Source organism: Manis javanica, chromosome 2 (assembly GCF_040802235.1).
Source record: "Manis javanica isolate MJ-LG chromosome 2, MJ_LKY, whole genome shotgun sequence".
In the NCBI taxonomy this organism is placed as follows: Eukaryota; Metazoa; Chordata; class Mammalia; order Pholidota; family Manidae; genus Manis; species Manis javanica.
In genome coordinates this window covers 127,485,215-127,494,119 of record NC_133157.1, presented here as the reverse complement: position 1 = coordinate 127,494,119, position 8,905 = coordinate 127,485,215, and the positions used below count along the sequence as shown (strand labels likewise).

At 40.3% G+C, this 8,905-nt stretch overlaps 1 long non-coding RNA gene across 1 annotated transcript; it reads right to left on the bottom strand.

Annotated features, from left to right (window-relative positions):
• Window positions 1-443: 443 nt before the first annotated feature.
• LOC140847864 (uncharacterized) lies at window positions 444-8,819 on the bottom strand. Its single transcript, XR_012128117.1, has 3 exons — window positions 8,375-8,819; window positions 3,502-3,750; window positions 444-3,268 (listed from the first exon to the last, which is right to left on the bottom strand). It is a non-coding gene; the product is annotated as an uncharacterized lncRNA (long non-coding RNA).
• Window positions 8,820-8,905: the final 86 nt, after the last annotated feature.

Genomic DNA, 8,905 nt, shown 5'->3' with positions numbered 1-8,905 from the left:
GACTTAGCAATGATGTACACACACAGTCCCATGTATCAAAAGCACATACTTGCAATTTCAAATAAATATATCGCATTTTATGTCAACATCTCAGGAATCCATGGTCTCAAGTCACCCTCCTTGCCTCTCCTGTGGCTTAGAACTCATGCTGTCTCCACCACACAAGTGCTGTCAGTCTCTTCAACAGTCCCTGGAGTTTCCCCTTGCCATTTCCATCAGGCTAGCCATGCCCAAAGTGAGATTTATGAAATGTGGATTTCGTCATACCCCTCCCCAAAATCCCCTGTTGGATTTCATCATACCCCTCCCCAAAATCCCACAAACACCAGACTCCCTCTGTCATTTATTGGGCTTTCCCTCTCCACCTCTGAGGCCCAAGGCCTCTCCCTCTCCCGCTTGACTGAAATACTTCCGTTTCCTCCAATGCCCCAGCCCACCTCTGCTTGCTCTAATCTCACTTCCTGGTTGGGATTCTCCCAACTGTCACCCTGCAGAAATCCTATCCAACCTGCCAGACCCCACGGAAGCAGTATCTTCTCTATGAACAGTGCATCCACTTCTCAGAGGGGCTGGCCCTGCCTTCCTGGGTTCCACCTCTGCACACTCAAGTTCACCATGGACTGCAGAGCCTGGTTCACCCCTCCAATGCCCTTCTACACTAGCACGCTGAGCCACTTGTAGGTAAGGATGCCTTGTGATTCATTTTTCTGTATTCAGTACCCAGCACATCTGATAAAAGTCTCCATCAGCGATGATGGTACGTGAATAGATTCATTAACTAATTTCACTCTTTTTTTTTCATTGAAGTATCATTGGTATACAATCTTATGTTAGTTTCAAGTATACAACACAGTGGTTCAACAGATACCCATATTATTAAATCCTCACCCCCACTAATGCAGTTACTATCTGTCAACACAGGAAGATGTTACAGAATCATTGGCTATATTCTCCATGCTGTACTACTACCCCTGTGACCAACGTACATTGTGATTGAGAATTTTTGTGCCCCTTTATCCCCTTCAACCTCCCTCGCCCTTGGTAACCACCATTCACATCTCAGTGTCTATGAGTCTACTGCTGTTTTGCTCATTCTGTTTTGCTTTATATTTATATTGCACAAATAAGTAAAATCATTTGGTATTTGTCTTTTTCCACCTGTAATGCACTCTTTTCTTAGCCATTTCCCCATTATTTGTCAGTTAGCTTGTCTCTATTTCACTGGTATAAACTTTTCTGTCCATTTTCTCCTTTGTATTATTTCCTGGGAATTTGTTTCTTAAGCAGAAATAGTGTAAGAACAGTTTTACAATTCTTAATTTATATTTTACCATGTTACTGACCAGAAAGACAACCATCTCACTATGCCAGCAAGCAATTTACGGCTGAGTCTCCCCTACCCCTGTACATTTTTTTTTTTGAGAGGGCATCTCTCATATTTATTGATCAAATGGTTAACAACAATAAAATTCTGTATAGGGGGGTCAATGCTCAATGCACAATCAATAATCCATCTCAAGCCTAATTCTCGTCAGTCTCCAATCTTCTGAAGCATAATGAACAAGTTCTTACATGGTGAACGAATTCTTACATAGTGAATAAGTTCTTACGTGGTGAACAGTACAAGGGCAGTCATCACAGAAACTTTCGGTTTTGACACGCATTATGAATTATAAACAATCAGGTCAGATATGAATATTCGTTTGATTTTTTATACTTGATTTATATGTGGATCCCACATTTCTCCCTTTATTATTATTATTTTTTTATTTTTAATAAAATGCTGAAGTGGTAGGTAGATGCAAGATAAAGGTAGAAAACATAGTTTAGTGTTGTAAGAGAGCAATTGTAGATGATCAGGTGTGTGCCTGTAGACTATGTGTTAATCCAAGCCAGATAAGGGCCTTAAAACATCCACGGATGCAGATTTCTCTCAAAACAGGGGGGGTGAGGTTCTAAGCCTCACCTCTGTTGATCCCCAATTTCTCATGTGATGGGCCCCCTGCGACTGTGCCTGTCTTAGGTTGTTCCTCCCTTGAGGAATCTTACCCGTCTCTGGCTAACCAGTCATCTTCCGTGGCCATACAGGGAGATATAAAGTTGGTAAGTGAGAGAGAAGCCATATTGTTTGAGAAGGTTAGCTTTTTACTTCTTTGCAGATTTATGCCCTGTGGCTTCTATGCCCAGCACTTGTCTCGAGGTATCTTTACCGCCTGAAGGAATTATGATGTTCAGTAAATTCGATATGAGGCACGAATTCTATTTAAGGGTTGTAATTAGGAAGGAAGAAGAAAAGCTATAGAGGTAGCATATGGAAGAAAACATGGGAGGATTGATTATTTCTTTGACATATCTTCTTGTAGAGTACCTTAAGCATGTATAGGTTTTAAACTACTAATTACTTTGCACACACATATTAACATAATAGGAATATGGTGACATAAACTAAGCAAATCTATAATTACCAGCCATCTCCAGTGAAGCCAAGAAAACCAGTTAGGCACCCTAGGCATTTGTGAAAATTTGTCTATGATATGATGGATATTGTCCAACTGTACTTGAACAGTCTGAGAGAAATCAGACAAATTAAAGCAGCCCATTTCTGGGATCTGTTCACATCCCATATGTTCTTTTAACCGTAGATAGTCTATAGTCGTAAGATTTTGGAGCGCTACAACTTGTACTCCTTCCAACTCCTGGTTGAGTTCCAACAGTACAGATCCACTCAAATTCATTGTCTCACTGTATGCACATGCCAGCCTAGACATCTCCCTCCTCATTCCAATGGCAAGTCCAGGAAACGGTGGGATGGATGCAGCCACAACCGCAGCATCGCCCGGATCCCTGTGGAGGCTTTTTGATGATCATCCCCCAGCACGAGTCCTTCAGAGAGTGCTGATGCCGGAAGCTCCTCCTCATATCGTATCTTAGTTCATTTTCTGGGTGCCAAGGTAGGCCTTGATCTTCTGCATAAAAACAAACAGACCCTTTGCCCACACTTTGACATGCCCTCTATACCACTGTGTAGAGCTCATGGGAGGTCAGCACAGCCCTGTACATTTTTTTAAACTGTTAATTATTTTTTAGTGAAATACAGGCATACCTCATTTCATTTTGCTTTGTTTTATTGTGCTTTGCAGACATTGCAAATCTGCAAATTGTAGTTTCTACAAACTGAAGGTCTGTAGCAATCTCTCTGCATCAAGCAGCTCGACGGGAGCCATTTTTCCAACAACATTTGCTCACTTTGCATCTCTGGTCCAAATTCCTGCAACATGCCAACCCTTTTCATTATACCATGCTTGTTATGGTGATCTGTGATTCGAGATTACTGCTCAGTGACAGCTCAGATGATGGTTAATATTTTTTAACAATAAAGCATATTTTAATTAAGGTATGCACCTTGTTTTTTAGACGATAGACTACAGGACAGTGTAACAGAACTTGTCTGTGAGCTGGGAAACCAAGAAAGCCATTTGATGGCTTTTCTGCCATACTCACTTCACTGCGGAGGTCTGGGGGAGCTGGCAGCAGCTGGGGGTGCGCCTGCTCAGCCGCCCTCCACCACTTCTTCCGCAGGCTTCGGTTTCCCGCGTCCAGCGTGCGGGAAGCAGATGCTCCTGATGCTGCATCAGAGGGGAGCTGGCCACCCCACAAGCCACAGGCCTGCGTTCTCGGCCGGCTCACCATGTGGGCACTTTGTTGGCTCACCTGGTCACGGGAAGGGTGAGCACAGCGCAAGACGCTGTTCTGGGGGAGAGAGGCCAAGTTCACACCGCTTTCTTGACAGCACGTGGTTATCATTGTTCTATCTCATTACTGGTTATTGTCATTCCTCTGTCCCCGCGCCAGGTGTACACACTGTGCTTTATCACAGGTGTGCGTGTGCAGGGATGCCGGAGTACCTATAGGGTTTTTTTGGGTGCTATCACGGTTTCAGGCATCCCCTGGGGGGGCTTGGACACCTCCCCTGCGAATAAAGGGACACTAGTGTACCTGTTTGGAAGTAAATTAAAGCCACTTTATTTCATAAGAGCCTTTTTCCCTGTGTATATGATGTCACATCTCCTTATACGTAATCTGTTTGCTCACCCGCTTCCCGAGTGTGTAGCAGCCGGGCACTGCCTTAACTACACAAGGTGCCCTGGAGAGTGACAACTTCAGGCCCCTGGTCTTGACCACCTCCAGCCACCCTGAGCATGTTATTTAACCCCTGTGGGCATCCATTCTTCCCTCTGTAAAGTGGGGGTAAAAACGGATTGTAGCTTTGCTCAGTATTAGTAAACCTAAACCAGTTATGCTTATCAAGTATATTTCCCTCATTCTCATGTTTCCTCTTTTAAGTGCCTAAAAGAAGATCCAGCCTATAGTAGGCTATCCAATTTTCATTACTCTTTTAACATGGAATTCTTCAAACTGTTCTGAAGTTTTGTTATAGATGCTGAGGTATGGATTCAAGTTAATTCTTTTTTGTACCATTATCTAACTGTGCTAGTAGCATTTATTAAGGACTGTATTGATTTCCCACTGTTTGTTGTTTACACTTAGTAATATATTATGTGTAAAATCTATTTCTGGGCTCCCCTTTTTATTCCATTGATTAATATTTATATTTTCGAGCATCAGACCTTATTTTTTTAACTTTTACTTTTTAGTATGTTTTAAAACCTAAAAACTAGACATAGCACAAGAACAGACCCATAGACCAATGGAACAGACTAGAGAGCCCTGATATAAACCCAACCATATATGGTCAATTAATATATGATAAAGGAGCCATGGACATACAATGGGGAAATGACAGCCTCTTCAACAGCTGGTGTTGGCAAAACTGGACAGCTACATGCAAGAGAATGAAACTGGATTATTGTTTAACCCCATACACAAAAGTAAACTTGAATTGGATTAAAAACTTGAATGTAAGTCATGAAACAATAAAATTCTTAGAAGACAACATAGGTAAACATCTCCTGAATATAAACATGAGCAACTTCTTCCTGAACCCATCTCCTCGAGAAAGGGAAACAAAAGCAAAAATGAACTCATGGAACTACATCAAACTAAAAGTTTTTGTACAGCATATCATCAACAAAACAATAAGGCATCCTACAGTATGGGAGAATATATTTGTAAATGACATATCAAACAAGGAGTTAACATCCAAAATAGATAAAGAACTTACACACCTCAACACCCAAAAAGCAAATAACCCATTTAACAAATGGGCAGAGGATATGAAGAGACAGGTCTCCAAAGAAGAAATTCAGATGGCCAACAGACACATGAGAAGATGCTCCACATCACTAATCATCAGGAAAATGCAAATTAAAACCACAATGATATATCACCTCACACCAGTAAGGATGGCCAGCATAAAAAATACTAAGAACAACAAATGCTGGCAAGGATGTGGAGAAAGGGGAACCCTCCTACACTGCTGGTGGCAATGTAAGCTTGTTCAATGATTGTGTAAAGCAATATGGAGGTTCCTCAAAAAACTAAAAATAGAAATAACAATTGACCCTGGAATCCCACTCCTTGGAATTTACCCAAAGAATACAACTTCTCAGATTCAAAAAGACTTATGCACCCCTATGTTTACTGCAGCACTTTTTACAATAGCCAAGAAATGGAAGCAACCTAAGTGTCTATCAGTAGATGAATGGATAAAGAAGATGTGGTACATATACACAATGGAATACTATTCAGCCATAAGAAAGAAACAAATCCTACCATTTGCAACAACATGGATGGAGCTGGAGGACATTATGCTCAGTGAAATAAGCCAGGTGGAGAAAGACAAATGCCAAATGATTTCCCTCATTTGTGGAGTATAATAATGGAGTAAAACTGAAGGAACAAAATGGCAGCAGACTCAGAGACTCCAAGAAGGAACTAGTGGTTACCAAAGGGGAGGGGTGTAGGAGGGCGGGTGGGGAGGAAGGGAGAAGGGACTGAGGGGTATTATGTTTAGTACACATAGTGTGGGGGATCATGGGGAGAACAGTGTAGCACAGAGAAGGTACATAGTGGATCTGTGGCATCTTGCTGCACTGATGGACAGTGATTGCATTGGGGTATGGGTGGGGACTTGATAATATGGGTAAATGTAGTAACCACATTGTTTTTTCATGTGAGACCTTCATAAGAGTGTATATCAATCATACCTTAATAAAAAATTTTTTTAAAAACTAGGCATAATTATGACTGTTTAAAAACCATGGGGTTTTTTGGCTCTTAATTGTCATTTATCCTCTCAAGTTGTGGGTTCCATAAAATCTTCTATGGGATACTAACATCAATATTTTATAAAATGTATACATGAATTTAGCTAATAAATTACTTATTAGTTCATTCAGCTATTAGTATTAACTATTGGTATTTTTAGTAGTAGAGTGCTCTGTCTACTCATGTCTTCCTTTATTTTACCAGAAGTTGTTTTGTGTTATAAATCTCTGTCCTAACTTAAATTTCTATGTACTTGTGATACAACTGGTGAAAAGACACTTCTTTTATCCTAAAAAGATACTTCTTTTATCCTATTTCCTGTATAATCGCTAGTAAAGAGAAATGGGGCCGATTTTGTGAATTCACCTTATAGCTTGCTGTTTGGCTAAACAAACTGACTACTTCTAGTAGTTTTTTAATGAGATTCTCTAGATTTTCTAGGTAAGTAGTTGTGTCCTCAATAAAATACCTTTTAAGAGGAGTGACTTTTCTGCATAATATTTCTACAAATTTTTTCCAACTGAACTCTTGGTTTTATATATATGTGTACACATACACACACACACACATATTCCTGTCAAGTTAAAAAATTTGCTTTCTAAAACTAGTATTTTAAGCATGTTCATCTAAAACAGATTTTGGAATTTACTGAATGGCTTCTCAACAGCTATGGAAATAGTGAAATAGTTTCAGTATTTTTGTTGCTGAAGTTTTAGCTTGATAAATTTTCTTGGTAACAGCCTCAATTTCCCAGGCTAATTCACTGTCACCTATAGTGGATCATTCTTTCCTAGTATCAGAATGTTTTCCAGGGCCATATTTATTGTTTTTAATAAGGTAAATTGGTCCTAAAATTTTTTTTGTGTTGTATTTTTGTATTTGTGTGTGAAAACCCTATTTGCACATTAAATGAATTAAAAACCATATTGTCACTTGATATTGTACAGCTATTATATATCCTATAACGCCTGTTTTCAAATATTTGGAATAAATAGGATAGATTTTTAATGCAATATCAACTTCTATCTGCTTAGTCTCATGGAGACAAAATGTAATTCTCAGAGAAATTAGATTTTGTGGACCATTTTTTAAAAACTGTCTGTAACCCTTCATTATCTTACAGATAGATATCATCTATTTGCGTCTTATATTCTCTTTGAGCCAATACTCCAAATTATTCTTGGCATGTGTTTGCATATTATCAATGAAATTGTAGTTTTTTAAATACCACCCTGCATATTTCAATACCTAAGTTTCATCTTTTTTTGGCATTGTTTTTTACTTTCCCTTTTCACTTGCATTGTTTTTGAAATAAACCCTAAATGATTTCCCTTTACACAAAATCAAAGGTTATCTCAGACAGCTGACCTGTCTGTCTCGTGTTCAGTGTGATCTTCACAGTGAGTCTCAGGGGTACCAGGGAGCCCAAGATTCTGGTCAAAATGGGATCTTGTAGAGACAGTCCTACACCATCACGTTTCAGAGGCCATGGCAGACCCTCTTTTCATGCAGGGGCAAGTTCCCTTGTGTGAGTGGACTTTTACACAGACCAGGTGCTAGATCAGGGAATTCTGGGCAGAAAGCCATGGATTCCATTCCGGGGGAGGAAACTGACAGAAACAGCATGGGAGCTCAGGTGCCCAGCTGACCAAACTGGGGTCCACAGCATGGCCCTTGTTCAAGCGGATGTGAGGAGCAGGGTCTCACAGACAAGGCTCGCCAAGTAGACTTGCCACCCAGCTTGTGGATTATAGGTAAATTTAGTCTACACTTGTACCTGGACACCCGATCCCAGCTATGCAGTTTGCTCCTCCTAGGGCAACACAGGGAAGAGGCTTTGGGATCAGGCCAACCTTGATCTGTGTCTCCACTTACCAGTTATGAGGAGAAAAAATTACTTAACCTTACTTTCCTCAACTACAAATGAAGATAAATATAGTACACACCAACATGGTTCCTTTACAGATTAAAAAGAGAGAAAGTTAGAGAAAATGGATGTAAAAGCACCTGAGACATAAAGAGCCCAGTGAATCTTAGTTAACATGGTTATTATATCCATACAGTGAATGGGAAGGGGTAATAAACTCTGCTTCCAGCCTGGGCTTTCCTTGGTTCTGGATCTGGAGAGAATTGATATTCCACTGACCTGAGCAAGGCTGATCAAGAGCAGCAGGAACAGACACTGTTCTCTTAATCAAAGACATTCGAGAGGGTCCTCACTGCAGAGCATGCCTTTGTGTCCAGCTCACTGCTTGCCCAGTTCTTTATATGTACTAGGCACTCAGTTATCAAAGACAGAGAAAAAAACACCAACAGTTAATGCTCTGCTCAGAAAACCACTGTTTTCTTCTCCCACATTTGCCAAATTTCTCCCGCTTTCATTTAAATCAAAGGATTTTGTTTCCAGAAACTTTTTACCTTAGCTTTTTTCTGACTCTTTTTCTCAGTATAGTTCCTCACCTAGTCCTTCACAGACGATTACACACATCTTTAGGTCTGCTGGTTTTAAGATGAACAGAAATCAGCAAAACCAAAAAAAAAAAGCACATGCATCCGACCCTGACTTGTTCTCCCAGCCCAGCAACTGCCTCCTGCTTTGCTGTTTGAATAACCTCTGGGTGTCTGATCCACCCCCACAGCTCAAGTTTGAACTTAGAACAAATATTTGTCCCATTTT